This window comes from Calliphora vicina, chromosome 2 (assembly GCF_958450345.1).
Source record: "Calliphora vicina chromosome 2, idCalVici1.1, whole genome shotgun sequence".
NCBI classification, from domain to species: Eukaryota; Metazoa; Arthropoda; class Insecta; order Diptera; family Calliphoridae; genus Calliphora; species Calliphora vicina.
The window spans coordinates 50,910,133-50,930,359 of NC_088781.1; the positions used below are offsets into that span (position 1 = coordinate 50,910,133).

The 20,227-nt window shown below is 29.1% G+C and overlaps 11 non-coding genes across 11 annotated transcripts; 4 read left to right on the forward strand and 7 right to left on the reverse strand.

The window, feature by feature from the left end:
• Positions 1-9,678: 9,678 nt before the first annotated feature.
• Positions 9,679-9,750, reverse strand: TRNAH-GUG (transfer RNA histidin (anticodon GUG)). The gene has a single exon. It is a non-coding gene; the product is annotated as a tRNA-His (tRNA).
• Positions 9,751-10,465: 715 nt separating this feature from the next.
• On the forward strand, positions 10,466-10,537 carry TRNAH-GUG (transfer RNA histidin (anticodon GUG)). The gene has a single exon. It is a non-coding gene; the product is annotated as a tRNA-His (tRNA).
• A 1,572-nt stretch (positions 10,538-12,109) lies between these two features.
• Positions 12,110-12,181, forward strand: TRNAH-GUG (transfer RNA histidin (anticodon GUG)). Its single transcript has one exon. It is a non-coding gene; the product is annotated as a tRNA-His (tRNA).
• Positions 12,182-12,502: 321 nt separating this feature from the next.
• On the reverse strand, positions 12,503-12,574 carry TRNAH-GUG (transfer RNA histidin (anticodon GUG)). The gene has a single exon. It is a non-coding gene; the product is annotated as a tRNA-His (tRNA).
• Positions 12,575-13,333: 759 nt separating this feature from the next.
• TRNAH-GUG (transfer RNA histidin (anticodon GUG)) lies at positions 13,334-13,405 on the reverse strand. Its single transcript has one exon. It is a non-coding gene; the product is annotated as a tRNA-His (tRNA).
• A 1,087-nt stretch (positions 13,406-14,492) lies between these two features.
• Positions 14,493-14,564, reverse strand: TRNAH-GUG (transfer RNA histidin (anticodon GUG)). Its single transcript has one exon. It is a non-coding gene; the product is annotated as a tRNA-His (tRNA).
• Positions 14,565-14,923: 359 nt separating this feature from the next.
• TRNAH-GUG (transfer RNA histidin (anticodon GUG)) lies at positions 14,924-14,995 on the reverse strand. Its single transcript has one exon. It is a non-coding gene; the product is annotated as a tRNA-His (tRNA).
• A 386-nt stretch (positions 14,996-15,381) lies between these two features.
• On the reverse strand, positions 15,382-15,453 carry TRNAH-GUG (transfer RNA histidin (anticodon GUG)). The gene has a single exon. It is a non-coding gene; the product is annotated as a tRNA-His (tRNA).
• A 198-nt stretch (positions 15,454-15,651) lies between these two features.
• Positions 15,652-15,723, forward strand: TRNAH-GUG (transfer RNA histidin (anticodon GUG)). The gene has a single exon. It is a non-coding gene; the product is annotated as a tRNA-His (tRNA).
• Positions 15,724-17,150: 1,427 nt separating this feature from the next.
• Positions 17,151-17,222, reverse strand: TRNAH-GUG (transfer RNA histidin (anticodon GUG)). The gene has a single exon. It is a non-coding gene; the product is annotated as a tRNA-His (tRNA).
• A 243-nt stretch (positions 17,223-17,465) lies between these two features.
• On the forward strand, positions 17,466-17,537 carry TRNAH-GUG (transfer RNA histidin (anticodon GUG)). The gene has a single exon. It is a non-coding gene; the product is annotated as a tRNA-His (tRNA).
• Positions 17,538-20,227: the final 2,690 nt, after the last annotated feature.

Sequence of the window (20,227 nt, forward strand, 5' to 3'; positions counted from 1 at the left end):
GTCTCGAAATTGGACTTTATCGGTCATAAATGTTTAATTTATATGTGTATCTCCACAAATTGCGCTCCAAATAAGTTTTATATATACAAAATTCATGTCACCAAATTTTGTTACTATCGGTCCGTAATTAGTCATAGCTCCCATATAGACCCGCTTCCGAAAATCACTTTAACGTGCATAAATTGCTTAAAAATTTTGGTATACTCACAAAATTGAACATAGTAAACTTTCATATAGACATAAATCACACGACGTAATTTCATGGTGATCGGTCCATAATTGGTCATAGCCCCCATATAAGGTCCACTTCCGAAAATCACTCAAAAATATAAATTATTGAAATTTTAAAAGAAAAATGTTTTTACTTTTTTACTTAGTGTAGGGTATTATATGGTCGGGCTTGACCGACCATACTTTATTACTTGTTCACATTTTTATTTCGTGTTCGATTTGTTAATTTGTGAGAAGCGGTTTGAAATGGGTAAAAATATTTAAAAAGAAAAAAATAAGTAAAAATAATAAGAGTAAGGCTGTGCCGAATCTTATATACCCTTCACCAAATTATACTTCAAAATACAAATTTTAAATATTTTTAGGTAAACAAAATTTTTTCAATTTTTTGGAAAAAATTTTTTCTCGAATTGTTATTTTAAAATTTTTTTCTTTTAAATTTAAAAATTTTTTTTTTGGTTTTTTAATTTTTTTTTTTTGTGAAAAAAAAATTCGGTTTAAAAATATTTTTCCGATTTTGACAAATTGTAGGTTTAACTTACTATGGCCTTATATACGTTGTTGCAACAGTCTTTGAAATATCCTCATATCTCAGCCATTTGAGGACCGATTTTTTTTATACCCTTCTCACTAAGGTGAAGGTTATAAAAACGTATTGTTGAATGATAATTTTTATTCATATAGGTTATGTTTGATTTACATTTGATTTTAAAATATGTACAATGAATATTATGGTCATAGAATAAAATATACATAGAAGCGTTACTGAGAGGCATAGACCTAAGTCTGTTGTCAAAAACCTTAGACTTGCAACAACAGAATACATGTAAATCAATGTACATATTTTGAGTTTTTATATAAGTAATCGAATTTTGGTCTGAATTACGAATGATCACAGATCGAGCTCCTTTTCTTGATTAAACGCTTATTAGCCAAGTTGTTAGCAAATTTAGATATTTTTTTAGGTTTTATATAAAAAAACGATTTTTGTTCAGAAATATGAATGATCACAGGTCGAGCTCCTTTTCTTGATATTGTCCAAGTTATTAGCGAATTTAGATATTTTGAGTTTTTAAATTAAAAATCAATTTTTGGCCAGAAATATGAATGATCATAGATCGAGTTCCTTTTCTTGATTAAACGCTTATTGGCCAAGTTGTTAACAAATTTAGATATTTTTTTAGGTTTTATATAAAAAATCGATCTTTGTTCAGAAATATGAGTGATCACAGACCGAGTTTTTATATAAAAAATCGAATTTTGTTCAGAAATATGAGTGATAACAGATCGTGCTCCTTTTCTTGATTAAACGCTTATTGACCAAGTTATTCGCGAATTTATAATGTAGACAACACTGAAATACATACTTGTAATTAGAATTTTAAAGTTTATATAATAAACTTATATAAAAAAACCTTATATAAAAAATGTGTTTTTTTTTAATAATTTTAGTTTTATATTTTAACTAGTTGAACGCCCCGGCTTCGCCCGGTAGCATTTACTAATGTTAATTCTTCAAGTTTCTCCAACCCACTCACACCAGCATGTTCTTATTTATTTGCAAATAAAATATCTAAATTTGTAATGCATACTTTAGGGAGCTTTTTTTATTACAGTTGACTGGACTCAAAAAAATATCAGCCAAATCGCTCCAGCCGTTCTCACGTGATGACGTTACATACATGGACCATTTCATTTTTATATATATAGATAAAGCAGTTAATAAGACAGGGCAACAAAATCGAAAAAATTTTGAAGGCTTTCAGTGGTTCCAGTAGTACAAAAATGGTAAAATTTTTAAAGTCTATGAATAAATCTTTTTTAATTTTTTTAAATTGTGAATTTTTTAAAATGTTTCTCCACATAATTTATGATAACTCAAAAACGGTTAGTCCAATATTATTGAAAAGTTCAAATTTACATAGCCTTTACGCCGGTTATTTATTGCGTTTTAATCAGCTCAGTAGTTTCGGAGTTATAATAACAAATTTAAGCAAAAAATATATTTTTTACATGAATGACTTAGTACATATGTTTAAAAAAACTCATGAAAAATCGAAAACGGCAGAACTTGTTCAGGTTTATTACTTTGTCGCAAAGCCGCATATAATACCAACAAAATGAGATATCGAAGATTAACATCGATTGATTCTTTTCGAATTTATTCACGATTAAGTGAATTCGCTCATTTTCACAAAATTTAACTTTTTTGTTTGATATACATAAAATTGAGTAGTTCTTCTTTCGATCGATTGAATGTTGGAAACATTTTCCCCGTGCTGTGTACACATTTTCACATATGAGGAGCCGCAGAACAAAATGTACTTTTTGGAAAATTTAAAAATTTTGGGAAATTGATTTATTCTAGAAGATTTCAACCCAAATATTATAAAAATACCAAAAAATCAATTTGTAAAAAAATTCGTAAAAGTCAGCAGTTTCGGAGTTATAATAACAAATTGAAGCAAAAAATATATTTTTTATGTAAAAATATCCAATTTTTTTGTTTCAAAAAAATTATGAAAAATCGAAAACGTCAGAAATTGTTTAGATTTATTACTTTATCGCAAAGCCACATGTAATAGGAATAAAATAAGAAATTGGTCATAAAAATCGATGGATTATTTTCGAATTTATTCACAATTAAGTGAATTCGCTTATTTTCAGAAAATTGTGTGTACTTTGAGTGTACATTTTACATGTGTTTTGTTTTTGTTACCATGTAAGTGAAAGTAGTAATTTCATTTTATTTGGTTTTTATAAAAATACTAAATCAAATATTTTTTATAAATGCTCCTTTCTCGCTATTAAATTTTACCAACAGCAAATAATAATTAACAATGTTTTTCTTATGACCAACAAAATGTACTATCAAATTTACTCTATATATAATGTACAATTACAGTGGTTACACACTAAATACATACATACGTAAATATAAACCCCAAAAGTGTCAAACTACTAATTAATTTCAAAGCCAGCGTATTATTATCGGATTTAAGTTTCTAATTTAATATCAATGCCAGTGTTCATGAAATTTTGTATATATGTAATTATTAATATTACGCACTTGAATACTTATGTAGATAATTTTGTGTATTTGTCGTGTTTTTCGTGTTATTGACTGGGAATTTGTGCGTGTAAAGTACCTTTAAAATTATAAACGAACATTTATAACGGTTGAATTATAAAAGGATTATTGTATCAAGTGTCATATGTTATTAACATTATGGTTGTTTTTATACCCTACATCACCATAGTGGGGAGGTTCTATTGGGTTAGTGATGATATTTGTAACGTACCCACCTTAAAGTATACCAATCTGCTCAGGAGTCGATTAAGAGATGAACGCCCGTCAGTCCGGTCCATAATTAGGCATAGCTCCCATACAGGCCTAATTCCGGAAATCAATTTAACGATCGTTAATGTTTTTGATATACTCAGTGTAGGGTATTATATGGTCGGACTTGGCCGCTTATACTTTCTTACTTGTTGTTATTAAGAATTGTTTAAGGGTCTATACCGGGATGATTTGTTTTGCAAACAAAATAAGTATACACAAATATAAACAGATAAATGGAGTGGACAGGGTGTTTGAAAAAGAGAATTCATTATTGGTTCAAATCTAATTAATAAAATAAATAAATTTTGATATTTCTAATTATGACGATTGGCTTCATTAAAGGCATTGTTTGCATTTTAAATACAAATATAATACCCATAATTAACTTTAATGTTAAATAGACTCTGTTTATTAAAAATAATGTTGTTTAGCTGTTTGCTATTTAATAAGGGGTATTAAGTTTTAATTAAAGTTTTGTGAAAATTATGTAAATACAAATTTTGTATTTACGTACATACATAAGTATATGTACAATATTTAGATACTGTCTACTTAAATAAATACACATTTACATTAATATTATCATTAGAACACTTAAACTGAATAAAGTAATTTTATTATTATTAAGCTAAAAGTTCTTAGTGTTACAAATAATTAAGATATTTAACAAAAAGTTAGTCAAATTACGATAATTTTTAGTTTATACTAGGATTTAAAATATACAAAATAAAAAGTATTTTAAAATAAATATTTACAACGTAAACAAAAATAATGGAATAAAAAATATGGTTAAACAATTTTTGAAATTAATATTATTTAAGGTATTTACTGACGGCAATACTAAGTATTAATATTTGTCAAAAACTCAGGTATCAAAATACAATTTCATCGTCTAAACAAAATTTGTATTAGATTTTCAAAAAATACAAATGATTTTTTTGATTTACGGTCGGTATTGAAAATTTGTTTAAAACAATTCAAAAACTTTTTATTTTCATGTATTTATAAAAACAAATAAGGCAAACAAAAATGTAAAGAAAATATAAAATAAAAATAAAGTTAGCAGAAAAATATCAATCAACAAACAAATAAAATATTTGTAATACTATCGTATAAACAAGAAATGTATTTTTCGAAACGATTTCTTGACATACCTAAAGATTTCAATAATATTTTAAATTTGAAAAGTGTTAATACTCAATATTGCCGTCTATAAATACCTTTATTTTTATGTTTAAAAAAACGTTTTAGTATTTACTTTAAATAAAATATGTATTAGGGTGGCCATTATTTTGAACTTTTTAGATTTTCGGTGAGTCCATTTGCAAAATCGAATAACGTTTCAAAAAATTTAAAATTTTACATTAAATTTTTATTTTAATTTTAAAAATTAATAAAAATTTTGATTCTAACATACGCTAAATGAAGATTAATAACACAGTGCAACACGAAATAAATAACCATATATGGACACCACCACGTGATAAAAGACCAAACAAAAAAGACAAAAAAGTCTCCCAGTTTTGCCCAAAGTCATGCACTTTTTTTATGGGCCAGTGCGGCCAAAGGTACTTTTGTCCGGCCAAAAGTTGAAAATGGTACAAAATTATCCACAAAATTTTATATGGGGGTTTTTGGGGTCGCTGATTACGAATCCCTTATCAGAATTTGCAAATTCAAAATGGCCGACCTAATATGGCGTCATTTCATAACAAAAAAAAATTAAATGAATTTTCTAATTGATTAAAAGTTTTTGATATTTTTAGGGTATATAATTAAAAATTTATTAAAAATTATCAAATTTACAATGGTGAAATACAATATGGCGATGTTAGAGTGCATTCAACAAATACAGCATACGTATTTGTGTAGCTCTACCTTAGTTCACGTTTTCGAGAGTTTACTGTATATTTCTATATATAAATGTGGTGTTTATTTTATGTTATTTCATGTAAATTAAAGCGTACCACCTCACAAACAAACAAAAATACTCCGTAAACCGTAAAAAAAATACTCAAGTAAGAAAGTATGGTCGGTCAAGCCCGACCATATAATACCCTACACCAAGTAAATGAGTAAAAATATTTTTCTTTTAAAATATCAATAATTTATATTTGTGAGTGATTTTCGGAAGTGGGCCTTATATGGGAGCTATGACCAATTATGGACCGATCACCACAAAATTAGGTCGTGTGATTTATGTCTATATGAAAGTTATTTATGTTGAATTTTGTGTATATACCAACATTTTTAAGTGATTTAAGCACGTTAAAGTGATTTTCGGAAGCGGGTCACAATTGTGTGCGTGGCATGCTGTTAAAGTCAAATATTTTATGTCATTTTATAAAAATGTGATTTTTGTAAATTTGATCAGAAGTAAATTATCATTACTCGCAAACTATTATAGATAATTGGATGATTTTTCTTTTGTTATGTTGGTAGGATAATAGTCTTTAAGAGCTGATATGACTTGTCATTGTACCGTTTATATCTGATGTGTTATTATTTTTTTTCTCAGGTACTATATTTTAGCCAAATTTGAATTTCAGTGGAGTAAAAGTGCTTAGGGTCAAAAGGGGTTTAACAAATTTTACAACCAGGAGAAAGTCCAAAGTGCCCTCTTTAAGCCTATATATACTTGTTGACCTGTTTTAACCTGTTTGTTGAACACTTTTTTCATTTGAATGAAATTACTGCCAAATTTTTGTTCTATTTTTATTTTATTTGTTCATATGACTGGCGTAAAGTACAAGTCGCAATTTTGAAGATATTGTGATAAAATTTGGTACATAAATTTTTTTCGGCCCGAGGACGAAGTCTATTGAAAATTACTGAAATCGGTCCACTATTTCACCTAGCACCCATACAAATGTTCTCCCGAAGTTATACTTTATCGGTCGTAAATGGTTAATTTATATATGTATCTGCACAAATTTTGCTCCAAATAAGTTTTATATAAACTGAATTAATGTCACCTAATTTTATGATGATCGGTCCATTATTAGTCATAGCTCCCATATAAGACCCGCTTACGAAAATCATTCACGAAAATAAATTACAGTGTAGGGTATTATATAGTCGAGCTTGGCCGAACATAATTCCTTACTTGTTTTTATCTGCTGATAACTTTTTTAATAAGTATAGCTGATTTAAAAAAACAAAAAATTTGCATTTTCATACTAAATTCTATAAAAAATTAAAAGTTCAACTTTAACCTTAAATTGCGCAACAACTGCTGAACCGATTTTATCTGTCTACCAAAAGAAATTTCTATAATATCTCTATCGGTTCAAAAGTTACAGAGCCACTGTGCGCCATATATATAAAATTTGAGAAATGCATGAAATTTTATGGTATCAAATTATATTGGTTGAAGATATAAGAAATTTTTTATTTTAACGCTTGTGAGTAAATGAAATACAAAAACTATTTTTAATTGTTTTTTTTAATATTTATTTTTTTTAGTTAATTTTAAAATATTTACCCAAAAATTCAAACAAAATATTCAACCTCTAAACGTTATCCGATTTTGCTCAAATTGTCAGTATTTGGTTTTTAGATAACGAAGAACAATTTTAAACCTTGGAATTACCGAAAATCAAAAAAGTCGAATTATAACGGCCCCCCTTATATGTATGTAATTAAAATACATCTATTAATTTACAGTTCAATTGAATTTAAACAGAAATGTCAGTAATTGATGTTTAGACAGACTAACCACTCAAAACACACAGCATGATGCATAATTTATAAGATTTAAAAATTAAATTTTATAGATAATTTACCACATGCATTTGTACTTTAATCCAGATATAAGTATTAATATTATTATAATATTATGCAATGCTATAAAATATTGTATGAATGCATCTTATCTGTGTTATTTTAGACGCAACATTTGAAACTTTAATTATGCATGCATAAGTAAAATTTTCAAAATATGTTGCTTTAATTACTTTCGTAAGATTTAGAAAACAAGTGTAGCAAATAGAAATTCATGGAAACAAGTGTTTAGACATTATTAAACATAGAATTGGAAAGTTAAAAGAATGTAAACATCATGTTTAAAGTCACAAAGACAAAATCTATTATTTTATTCGAAATTCAGGTTGGTTGTCATTGAAAAATTGTTCAATAACACTGTGTGTAATTGTTTGAGTCATGGAAATATAACCATATACGGACACCACTACGTGATAAAAGACCAAACAAAAAGACCAGTGTCTCCCAGTTTTGCCTCGGTTTTTGGGGTCTCGGTGTAATTTTTGCAAAAATGTGATAATTTTCTCATAATATTAAATTATTATAAACTAAAGCATACTTTTATGAAGATGAAGTTTTCTTGATTTCTTTTGTTCTTTATGACAAGGGCTACAAGTTTGCCTCAGAGAGTAAATCAAAATTCCGAACTGTTTGCAAGATATGAACCTGAGAAAATTATCACTTTTTTGCAAAAATTACATCGAGGCCCCATTTCTTTGGGGCCCATATAAAAAGTGCATGACTTTGGGCAAAACTTTTTTTGGTCTTTTTTGGATCTTTTATAACGTAGTGGTGTCCGTATATGGTTATGGTTGCGCTGTGTAATTGAATCGTTCATTTCAAAAACCAGTCAAGCAACATATTATTGCTATTGAGTAAATCAAAGAAAACATAAGGAATTCCTAGTAGACTTGTGCTTAATATGTAGTTCATTTTAATGACGACTCATTTTAGATCGTAGTTCAAAAATAAACTAGGTAGCTCTTCTAGTTCAATCGCTCTTTTTGACTTTTGAACTACTTATTTATAAAAGAACAAGAAACGAGTGATACATGTCTTATAATAAAATATTAAAATTGTCTCTCTGTTCTGAACTAAAACAACAAATATGATACTAGAGCTAAAATGCTCCTTGGGTTTTTAATTGCTGTCAGTTTCCGTATAATTCTGAGATTTTATCAATTATGACGCTTGTTTTTTCGGCATTATGTCATAATTCGTATAAAAAGATGCACGAAAATCTACGAATAATTAAGAGCGTGCATATGAGTCATTTTAGTTCATAGTTCAATACTGAACTAAGAGAGCATACGATTTGAACTAGTTCATGTAGTTCAAATAATGGAATCGTTCAATTGAACTAGTTCGTTCATGAACTACCCAAGTCTAATTCCTAGCAACCTTAAAAATTTTTCCTATGAAAGTTATCCATTTGTGTAACTGTTTGATAAACATTAAACACTTTTATTATCTATATTAACATAAATTTAAAAAATAATGCACTTGTCTGGTTTTTAAACAAACAACCATGACTATTATAAATTTCAAACGAAATATTCTAATTTTATTATGAACCTCTAAAGGAAAATGACAAATGAACTTTTTAAAGAAATTAATATCATATTCGTATATAGATATTACTTCTGAAGCGACCAAGAGGACCTTCATGGAAAATATATAAGCTTTTTTTTAAGAAAAAAGGCCCATTTTAAGCAAAAAAAAAGTCAAACAAGTTTTTGTTTTCGGAAAAAAAATTTTAATTATTTTTTCATTTTTTTTAGAAAGATTGAAGAAATAGCTATCGAAACTATTTGGGACACATTTTTCTAAGAACAATAGATAATAAGTTACATTGATGAGAAAAAAACACCGGCTTGGCTGATCTTGTTGAAAAATTGTATCTGAATTACTATCCAATAGAACTAACCTGCAAATTTCATTCCGATCGGAAGACATCGATTTCAAAAGTTGGTTCACTTGACATGAAATCCCCCATATATTAAAAAAAAATATTATTGTATTTATGAAACGATTAAAATCTTTGATAACTCTGTATTTATTCAAGTAAGCAGTAGAACAACATTTACATTCATTTCTATGGTTCTTACTGATATGATACAAACACATTTCTTTATTATTTGTAAGTATAACAGTTTGTGTTTGTGTATTCAAATATAAAGATTAGTCATTAAGTGTTATAAATGTTTAAGTATCGATTGAGTGTAAATAAAACGATTTAAAATTACAAATAATTTTCTTTTATTTAAAAATAAAATTAATAAATTAAAAAAAATAATAAAAAAAAATCCAACCTCTCCGTGACAATGTTTCCTAAGTAACATTGCCGTGACCAGGATTCGAACCTGGGTTACCACGGCCACAACGTGGGGTCCTAACCACTAGACGATCACGGCTATTGAGGTCTTGTTTTCAAAGCTGACTAATAACATGTTATAAATAGAATTCACTAAGAGAGAGAAAGATACACAACTCTGTTGTGGTTGTTGTTGTTATTGTTACTGCTGCTAAAGAGAAAGAGTGGCGCTACCTCATACAACAACCAACATTTACTCTGGTTTTAGTTGGCGATTGAATGAATGAATGAATGTGAAAGGCATAAATTATTAGAAGATAAAGAAAACAAAACATAGCACCACAGCCCAACCCAATAATAGCCATTCATGCTTATGCATAAAATAAAGCAAAGCAAAGCAAAATACATATTTATGTGATATAGAGTGTAGTAAATTTTGAAAGTCCACTATGTGTGGATTTGTTGTTTTTATTGAGTTTTATTACTTTGGATTTCTTTTCATACAACACAAAAGAAAACCGGCTAACAAAGATTTAATTGTTTAACAAGACCTGCATGCAATTATAGATAGACTAGTTTACTGAATGTTAAAAATGTTTTTGTTGTTAGCCAAAATCAAGTTATTAATAGAAATTAAATTCATAAAAATTAAAATTTCATTTAAAAACACACACTTGTTTGTCAGCAACATAAATTTAATTCTACAGAAAACTTGTTAGTGATATTTCTGGTATTACTGGATGACATAAATATCACTGCTTTTTAGCAACAAATTATGTAGTAGTTTAGACAAACAATGATTAAGATTTCACATAGCCGTGATCGTCTAGTGGTTAGGACCCCACGTTGTGGCCGTGGTAACCCAGGTTCGAATCCTGGTCACGGCAATGTTCCTTAGGGAAACATTGTCACGGGTGAAATCTTTTTTTTTAATTATATAATAATTAAATTAATATTAAAATATTCTGTATTTAAATAAAACAAGTTTGGCTGAGCCGAATCTTATATACCCTTCACCAAATTATACTTCAAAATACAAATTTTAAATATTATTAGGTAAACTTTATTTTTTTCCAAATTTTTTTTTTCATTTTTTGGAACATTTTTTTTTCGAATTGTTTTAATATTTTAATTTTTTTTAAATTTTAAAAAAAATTTTTTGTTCTTAAATTTTGGTCAACAAAAAATTCGGGTTAAAAATATTTTTTCCGATTTTGACCCGTTGTATGTCCAACTTACTATGGTCTTATATACGTCGTTGCAAAGATCTTTGAAATATCTATCATTAGATATCCATATTGTCTATATTAATGATTTAGTAATCCACATATAGGTCAAAAATCTAGGTTGTCCTGGTTTTTTCCTCATATCTCAGCCATTTGTGGACCGATTTTGCCGATTTTAAATAGGAAACTTCTCGAAAGCATGTCTGACAGAATTATTGAAGATTTGGATACCGAAGTTATTCGGGGTCTTCAGAAAATTGATTTCAACAGACAGACATGGCTTAATCGACTCCGCTATCTATAAGGATCCAGAATATATATACTTTATAGGGTCGGAAAATTATATTGTGGAAATTACGAACGGAATGACAAACTTATATATACCCTTCTCACGAATATGAAGGGTAAAAAAACTGTTGGTCATAAAATAGGTCCACTATGAAAATATAAAGAATGAATTCTCTGATTTTTTACCTACATGCATATAATTAAGCTCACAATATACTGAAACGATTACATTTACTACCAATTTCTGTATTCCGTTCGAGTACTTTGAGTGAATATTTTACTTGTATTTTGTTTTTGTTATAATAACAAAACGCATATTAAATTTTCTCTCAAAGTACTCTTACGGAATATAAAAACTGGTAGTTAAAATGGCCTATAAACCAAATTTGTATTGTCTTTATGAAATCCACCGAATTATACTCGCTGCCACAATAAGGAAAATAATTAATTTAAACAATTTGCGATTAATCGATTAATATAACATTCTGATTAATTAATAATTCGATTATTCAAACATTCTGATTATTCATATTCAAAATTAATTGAATAATTTTGATTATTCAAAGCAAAGATTAATTGATTAGTTATAAATTTGAAAAATTTCTAAAAGGTTATTCTATGGAACTTTTGGAACAAAAATATTCAAATGTAAAAAATTCAAATTCAAATTAATTGATTAATCGTAGTTGTGGTCAATCAGAAACGTTGATTAATTGATTAATCAGAATGTTTGATTATTCGATTAATCGCACATCCCTAATTTAAACATTTGTTGATTAAATTAAAAGTCTTAAATTTTTTTTTCAGTGTACACTTTAGTTTGCACTTTAATAAAGTGAAAGTGGCTTAAAAATAATTGGCTAGTTCAATCAACTGTTAGCTTATTTAAAAAAATAAATATGTAACTGTATTTTAAGAAATAACGGTATTTCAAGATTTCACATAGCCGTGATCGTCTAGTGGTTAGGACCCCACGTTGTGGCCGTGGTAACCCAGGTTCGAATCCTGGTCACGGCAATGTTCCTTAGGGAAACATTGTCACGGGTGAAATTGTTATTTTTTTAATCAGCGCAAATGATTTAGAAATAATAAATCCCTATTAGTGAGAGGTACAAAAATATATTCTCATCTATGATTTTATGCAGTGCATAGATTAAGAAATGTACTTTATGTTGGAATCATGTTCTATTAGCCAACAAATTATTTAAATATTTTTTTTTAATAATTACATTTGATGTTGTTTCTTGATGTTTCCTTGCAAATAGGTATAACCTAAAATTATGTAAGGAAACAATAAAAAACACAATTTCACCCGTGACAATGTTTCCGAAGGAACACTGCCGTGACCAGGATTCGAACCTGGGTTACCACGGCCACAACGTGGGGTCCTAACCACTAGACGATCACGGCTATGTGAAATCTTAAAATACCGTTATTTCTAGTTATTTTTAAAATAAATAAAACGTTAAATAAGACAAAATAAAATATGTAGCTTATTAAAAATATATAAATTTCCATTATATGATGATCAATAGCGACTTTTTCTAATAGTTTTTCTACTAATTCAAACGAGCTTCTAAGAATACTATAAAGTTAAAGTAGATTTGCTTGAATAATTTGATTTTGGACTTAAATGACATTTTTAAACAAGTTTTTTTGACATTTAACTCTGATTGAAACGTAAAATCCCAAATTTAAATGCATTGGAAGTTTCTTTAAACCCATATTTAAGATGAATTTCGCAACATTCAAATACAGTTGAATACTTTAATGCGTTCGCAATTATCATTATTTACATATTTAGTCAATTCACAAGGTCTCTTATCAGTCATATTGTCATAATGTCCTAATATATCACGACCCGGCAGCTCGGCTTAACCGACTCTTAGGCATTCGGCGCAGGTCTCTGCTGGTTGGTTACGATAACACAATAAACATAGCATACAGAGTAGTATTATTTTAGGACATTTTTTGCTTGAAAAACAATAAAAACCATTGTGAAATATTAGGACATTATGACAATATGACATGATAAGAGACCTTGTGAATTGACCAATTGTATCTATCTTATATCTATATCAAAGTTTAATTGTATTTAATATTTTACAAATGCAATTTTTTGCTACTAAAATACTGACTTCACCCGTGACAATGTTCTACGAGGAACATTGCCGTGACCAGGATTCGAACCTGGGTTACCACGGCCACAACGTGGGGTCCTAACCACTAGACGATCACGGCTATGTGAAGTCATATTAATATATTGTATTGATAACGCATCAAAGTTGTCTACCGTTACCCCTAATACCCATTCGTATGTTACCTTACTGTTAAAACTGCAATTACCGTTACCTCAAAAACACCGTTACCATTATTAAATACAAGTTTCTAATTTATGAAATTATCCATTTTTGTTTATAGTAATTGAGTTTATAAAAATCTACAGAAGTTAAGATAACTAACACCTCTGTTAAATATATTTAATTTAAATTAGATCTAAATTACCGTTATCATTTAAATATCGTTACCGAAATAACAGCAAATAATGTTACCGAATTAAGCCAAAATACTAAACCACCTTTGGCGAAATAATCCAAGTTTGTCTTACCGCTTTTAATCGACAGCCAACACATACAAACCCTATAGATTTCCTTAACACTTGTACAAAATTTTAACAATTAAATAAGTATAGTCGTTCAAGCCGGGAAGATTATAAACAGTTTTCTTTTAAAATTTATATGGGAGCTATGACTAATTATGGACCAATTGCTATAAAATTAGGTGGCATGACTTCTGGGTGTATGAAACTTATTTTAATTAAATACCAACATTTTTAAGAAATATATACTCGTTAAAATGATTTTCGAAAGTGGGCCTTATATGGGAGCTATGTCTAATTATAGACCGATTATCACAAAATTTGGTGGTGCGAGTTAGGCTTATACAAAACTTATTTTGTATAATATATAGATATCTCATAGATATCTAATAAGATATTTATGAGAGCTTAACTATTTTCAGATAGGGCAATCGTATGGGGGTTAAGAGAAATAATAGACCGATTCTACTAACCAAATTAAATAGGCTTTGTCCTTGGGGCAGTTTGATTACAAGGTTTACATGGACGGACAGATGGACGGACATCCCCAAATCGACTCAGAATGTGATCCAGAGCAGAATGGTATACTTTAAGTTGGGTATTGGGCCAATATTTAGCACGTTTCAGCAAGTCATTCTGTAAGTAATTAAATGTTTATATGAACTTCTATTTTGGAATTCATAAAAATAAAATACGACTTCACCCGTGACAATGTTCTACGAGGAACATTGCCGTGACCAGGATTCGAACCTGGGTTACCACGGCCACAACGTGGGGTCCTAACCACTAGACGATCACGGCTATGTGAAATCCTATAAATAGATTCATCGTATAACCCATTTAAATTTAAAAATGTTTTCTTTAAATAATCCAAAGTCGAAATATGATGCATTTTTTAAAATTTTAGCCAAAGTATGGATTAAAAATATGCCTTAATCTTAATAATGACTTAAGTATCATGTTTCGAAATCTCTGATTCACAATTTTTCAATCATAACAGAGGTAGGACGACATAAATGCACTTTCATCAAGTTATGCTGCAGCAATATATCACAATTTATCGCAAATTTTTATACGATTTCAAAATCATTTATAATTCCTTGATTTCGATTTTATAAAAATACAATTTCACCCGTGACAATGATCTATTAAGAGAACATTGCCGTGACCAGGATTCGAACCTGGGTTACCACGGCCACAACGTGGGGTCCTAACCACTAGACGATCACGGCTATGTGAAATCCTATAAATAGATTTTTCAGATAAGCCATTTAAATTTAAAATTCTGTTGTTTTTTAATATAAAACCAATGTCGAATATGCATTTCTATTTTAATCAAAGTCTGGCTTGAAAATTATGCAAAGCAATTAAAAATTTCAAATCCTATAAGAGCATTTTTTAGTTGATCTATATTTTTTAGAAACCTCCGATTCATTATTTCATTCATAGAGGTATGGGGGACTCCCAGAAAGTGCACTTTCCATCAAATCATTCTGCAATACACATTAATTAATGTTAACATTTATCTTTATACGAATTCTAGATTTTATTATCAATTATTGAGATCGATTTTATAAAAATACAATTTCACCCGTGACAATGTTTCCCTAAGGAACATTGCCGTGACCAGGATTCGAACCTGGGTTACCACGGCCACAACGTGGGGTCCTAACCACTAGACGATCACGGCTATATGAAATCTTATATTATGGTTTTTTTGAGCGAATTATTAATTAGCTTTTAAATTGCCAGAAATTTGAGGTAATTAAAACTAAAAATTTTGTAATTACCCCAAAAATCCTTTCACTTTTTTTGGTAAAAAACAAATAAAAGTACAAAGCTAATAATTTTTAGAAAATCATTTGAAATTTTAATAAGATTTCACATAGCCGTGATCGTCTAGTGGTTAGGACCCCACGTTGTGGCCGTGGTAACCCAGGTTCGAATCCTGGTCACGGCAATGTTCTTCATAGAACATTGTCACGGGTGAAATTGTGTTTTTTTTAAATTTTTATTATTTACGTATATTAAAATTTAAATTTAATAAACATTATATCCACTTTTTATCACATGGCATTTGTGAAACTGCAATAAAATTAATTTAATTATATTTGCGTTTGGAAATGTGTGTGTTTTTGTCCAATGAATATTGAATTGGTTTATGTCGGAGCCACACAGTCAACCATAAACTCCACTACGAATAATAATCATAATGATAATGAGATACCAGAACTGATGTTACTTTACTACAGGCTGCAGCTTGCTTAACGGCCAGCTAAAAATGGTACAATTAATATTTTTCAATATCCATTCATTTTCCAGCACAGTGAAATCTCTTAATAAGAGACAGGCAAAATCGTTGACTATATGGATAGGATCAATAAATAAATTCTACAGTTTTGGAAAATAAATTCAAAATTCCCTAAGAAATTTGTAAGGACTTACTCCTCTCCTTTTCAGGAGTTCCCTCTGTATAATCTTATTTGTGTAAATTTTTGTTTTACTATAAACATGCTGTAAATAAGCCGGCTTTCAACATGGCCAAGACAGGCAGTCAATCAGGTACCGATATCCGTTGTGTAGTGGTCATGGTTATCACTGTTGTTTGTTAATACTCATGTAGGTAGACCCACATGTACTATGGAATAGTGCAAAATAGAGTGGAGTTGAATTAAGTTTAAACCAAATAAAAGACCTAAGGGAATGCAGCTGGGTAATAAATTCAGGCCATACAGAAAACATGCAAACAAACACACATGTGGGGAAGGAAATACAGAGAACACAATTTGACGCAATATAAAATTCATTGGTTTCACAATTCAGTACTTACAATTCCCCCAAAAACAAGTGTGGAGCCACTAGAATTTATACAATTATAGATAATTATGATGCTACTCTATATAGGTATGATGGGACAGTCAGTTAGGTGGTTGAAGGTAAGAGAAGTTGGTTGGTTCATAAACAAATTGATTGGAGATGAACGTGAATGTTTATGGTGGCATAGAGTCTAGTTTATAATAAAATATTATGAATATAGCAATTATTATACATGCGAGTACATTTTATTGATATGTATGTATTTAAACAGGCGGTAGATAAGAGTCCTAAGGGGTGGCGGTTATAGAAAATAGGTACTCAACCACAAATACCGCTAATGATGACAATTAATTTGAGATACGGGTCATGCATGGACACGCTCTACACACATACAAATCAATTCAATTTATTTGAATTTGCATTAAATTAGAAATAAATGATAAATATGCATTTATTATTTCATATTCATGAGTTTGCGAAATTTAAATATCATTGAAAAGGGTATTAAATTTAAAATCCTCTTTTAAAAATAATACAATTTCACCCGTGACAATGTTTCCTAAGGAACATTGCCGTGACCAGGATTCGAACCTGGGTTACCACGGCCACAACGTGGGGTCCTAACCACTAGACGATCACGGCTATATGAAATCTTAATTACATTCCACACAAGTAAATTATTAAAATTTTTAAAAAAAATAATTTATTATTTAACAACAATTAAATATAATAGTTTTTTAATTACATACATATTTCCTACAAAAAAAAGTGAAAGGATTTAACTGATAATTATAATTTCAAGCTTTAATTTTACTAAATTTTAAAAAACCACTTAAAGGGAATTATTGAATTACATTAAATAACGGTATTTCAAGATTTCACATAGCCGTGATCGTCTAGTGGTTAGGACCCCACGTTGTGGCCGTGGTAACCCAGGTTCGAATCCTGGTCACGGCAATGTTCCCTAGGAAACATTGTCACGGGTGAAATTGTATTTTTATAAAATCTTAAGCAATACACCCTAATAATTAAAATATATGTTAATAATTAAATGCAACCTGAAATTTTATAAAGATTTGAAAAGTGCACCAATAAATTGAGGTATTGCAATACAACTCGCTGTATAACTAATTGGATATTGTATACAATGACATGCACTAACTACAATTCATAATTAAAAAAAACTATGGATTAAAATTGAACCAAAAACAATTTTGGGATTTAATTTCACTACAAAATGTTCAACATTAAGATCTCTAGTTAGTGCTAACTTTAACTTAAGTTTTTATAGTTATTATGTTATGTTAACTTATAGTTTTACTGTATGTTAAAATAATGTATGGAAACTGTCTAAAACTGTATAACTTTAGGATAAAACCACAGTTGGCTAACATTACCGCTAAGATACTGATAACCCTGAAATACCCTTTCAGCTCAACTACCGTTACCGCTAATCCGTCGTTATCGAAATAACTGCAATTACCATTATCGGTAATACCTTTACCGATATAATCGTAAATTTTGTCACCTCTAAATACCGTTACCGATATTCTATGAATAATTGAAAATTTATAAAAATAAAAATTTTTTATTTTAACCCTGGAAGGTTACTTTTCATTTTAGTACATAATGGTTACTCTTCGTCAAATCGACGAACTATTTTTAAAAAACGTTCTAACGGAACGAGTTTTAAAGTAAGAAATAAAAAAAAAATACTTTTAATTAAGCATCTTATTAAAAAATAAGAAAAATAATATAATATAATAATAAAAATTATTTTTCTCTCTTAAAATTCGATACGAATTTTAACCCTTTTTTGGTTTTTTCAAATTAATTAACTTTTTAAAAGAGAAAAAACTTAAAAGATAGAAATAAAAATGACTTATTTCATAAAAAGCATTTAAAGATAATCAGTCAAATAATACAAAAGTAAAAACATTTTTAATTATTTGCCTTATTTTACGCATGAGACACAAAGTTCAACTTTGTGTTCACCACAGATGCTTTTCTTGCATATATTACATGTAGTTTTCGTCATTCTGCGTTTGCTATAGACAGAGGTGACATATTTTACGCATATTTTGGTCTTTATCAACATTTTCGCCACCTTCTTGCGGATTAGGTATTATATTTTGACTTTTTCTTTAGAGCCATGAGAGATTCTTTGAAATCTTTCAGGCACTGTCGTCGGTTTTTGGGTTTTTGACCTTTATGGAACATATTGTGATACAAAAGTATTATTTCAAATTCCCAAAAATAGACACATTGGCCACATGTTTGTTTTTCGAGAACACGAGACAATGCTGCACATTTTAACCAAAGTGTCGACACCGCATTTTGTCTGTCAAATTCTACCTGTAGGGTAAACGGGAAACCTTTTTCGGATTTATGGTTACTTTTTCATCGTAACTTGATCAAATATATACAAGTTTATTTGGTTTGTATGATAATAAAATCAAAAAATCACACTAAAGTTACTCTTCGTCGTTGCGACGAGTACACACCTGTCATTTTCAACTTCAAAAAAATTATTATTCAGCGTACGTCCGCTCATTTAGACAAACGTTTTTGACAAAAAGAGAGTAATTTGAACACGCATTAAATGAGCTTCGTCGATTCGACTAACAGTAACCATCCGGGGTTAATAATCGTATTTATTTACATCTACTGTATACCAACTTTCACAACTTATTTTACATTTTTGTAAAATTTATTAATAATTTAATACAGAATGAAATTACCGTTATTGCTAAAATACCGTTACCGCTATGTCACCGTTTTCGTAATAATCCAAATTAGCGTTACCGTTACATTTTTACCGTTTTGAATCTGTAGCCTACTGTATATTGTGATAAATGGCCTAAAGGTAATTAAAAACGAGTAAGAAAGTAGAGTCGGTTAAGCCCGACCATATAATACACTACACTGAGCATAAGACGCTTACATTACTTTGTATTATTATGAGGGTTTCATTGTCTATAATACAAAATCTAATTCATTGCCACCATATATTTTTGTTTGAACCATAGAGAACATAGAACGGAAACTCGAAAAAAACTCAAACAAAAAAATTACTCAAAAAAGTTACATATACGTGTGTTGTTTTTGTTTTCACGTAGTTTTCACTAATACATTCTTACCACTTAGGTTTTTGACAACTGAGTTAGGTCTTTGACAGGAGAGCTTCTGCTCTATGTGTTTTTTCTATGGTTTGAACATTTTTTTTTTTTTTGATTTACTCTACAATATGTACTTTTTGAAATTTTGATTTGTATTAATACTTTTAAAATTTCAATAATCTTTTTCTTGAGTATTTTCGGTAGTGAGCCCTATATGAAAGCTATGACCAATTATGGACCGATCGCCATGAGATAAGGCGTGATTTATTTCTACATGAAACTTATTTGTGATGAGTTTTTTCTGGATACCAAAACGTTTAAGATTTTTATGCTCGTTAAAGTAATTTTCTGAAATTATATGGGATTTATGGTCAATTGAATCGTTTATTTCAAAAACCAGTCAAGCAACAAAAAATCCAAAATTAAATTATTGGGCGATTATGGTTAAAATAGTAAGTAAATGTATCGTTTAATGCAAAAAAAAAAAATGGTGCAGCAAAGCCGAGAAATCCGTGTTTAGTGCAGAAA